This window comes from Priapulus caudatus, unplaced genomic scaffold (assembly GCF_000485595.1).
Source record: "Priapulus caudatus unplaced genomic scaffold, Priapulus_caudatus-5.0.1 Scaffold243, whole genome shotgun sequence".
Lineage (NCBI taxonomy): Eukaryota > Metazoa > Priapulida > Priapulimorpha > Priapulimorphida > Priapulidae > Priapulus > Priapulus caudatus.
In genome coordinates this window covers 193,125-194,586 of record NW_014577304.1, presented here as the reverse complement: position 1 = coordinate 194,586, position 1,462 = coordinate 193,125, and the positions used below count along the sequence as shown (strand labels likewise).

General features: G+C 44.8%; 1 protein-coding gene across 1 annotated transcript in view; it reads left to right on the top strand.

Annotated features, from left to right (window-relative positions):
- Positions 1-1,462, top strand: part of LOC106807930 (matrix metalloproteinase-28-like) — a 16,450-nt gene that overhangs the window by 3,323 nt on the left and 11,665 nt on the right. The gene's annotated exons all lie outside the window — the stretch shown is intronic.

Here is a 1,462-nt window from a genome sequence, read left to right as displayed (position 1 = left end):
ACGCACGCGCTGACGTATGCACGCAAGCGACAGACGCACGCATCCACGCACGCATCCACGCACGTATGTACGCACGCACGCACGCACGCACGCACACGCATTACCGCACGCACGCACGCACGCGCTGACGTATGCACGCAAGCGACAGACGCACGCATCCACGCACATATGTACGAACGCACGCATGCACGCACGCATGCACGCGCATTACCGCACGCACGCACGCGCATCCACCGCTCGCATGTACGCACCCATTGCACGCACATACGCACATACATTACATGCATGCATGCACACGCATACGCTACTAGGGAAAATAGTAGCGGAAGCGACGTAACAACGGCGCTCTATGTGTACGCGGGGGCCGCGCGCGCGTGCATGGAGTTACGATGAGCGAAACCTGTCTTCCTGTATATATACCATCAGGAGCTAATAATGACAAATTTGTCAATATTAGACCTTATTGTCAATTAATAATGTCAATTAATTATGTATAATTAATGTCAATAACTGTCAATTAATAGACCTTATTGTTAATATTAGACAAATTTGTCATTATTAGCTCCTGATACCATCTTGTCATTCTATAAGTCAGTATGTCTATCTATATGCTAGCTCGCCTTTCTGTATGCCAGATTACAATTCTATATGCTATAAGTATATTGATTATAATATTTTAACAGCTATGACTTTATGTATGTTATTAATGCTTGATGTTCTAAACTTCTCAATCACATATCAACAAACTGTTGGCGAAAATGCGTATATGCTATCAAAACATTGTGTTTATGAAACGCCTGTCTCTACAGCAAATGCCACCTATAATGCTTCGCTAGCTACAGCTGTAGCGACCAGGAAACGAATTAAAAACGGACCCAAATACACAGTTAACCGTCTAGAAACCAGTAGTCGACGCGGTTACGTTGGGTTACACCCACGGCGTAGCTGTAGCTACCAACATCAACCGCAGCACCTCGTAATCAAGTTTCTACCCTGTTATTAGATTCGTTCCAGATCACTGTGGTCACCCGTTCTGTTAGCATAATGTATTCTCGTTTCTACGAAATTAAAAGATGTCTGCTTCAAGCGTCAATCGTCGCACTCGGTTGCAGCAACAACTACTCACCGAGGGGTAAGGGCGTTAAATACATACACGTCTAAAGTTATAAAGGATATATAGTAAAGGGACATACATTGCCAATGAAGGACAGAGTAATCAGTAAGTTCATCTTCACAGCTGAGGTCAGGGGAGGGTACATCCAGTCGCGTGATTCAACCCAAATATAAAAATCATCGGCATACGCATTGAACAGTTGATTTTTGGGGTGATAACATGGTCATAACCGCGTGACCAAAGGCCAAGGGGTCGAGGAGCGAAAGAGAGAGGGAGAGAGAGAGAGAGAGAGAGACAAAGAGAGAAAGAGATAGAGAAAGAGAGAGATAGAGAGAGATAGAGAGAGAT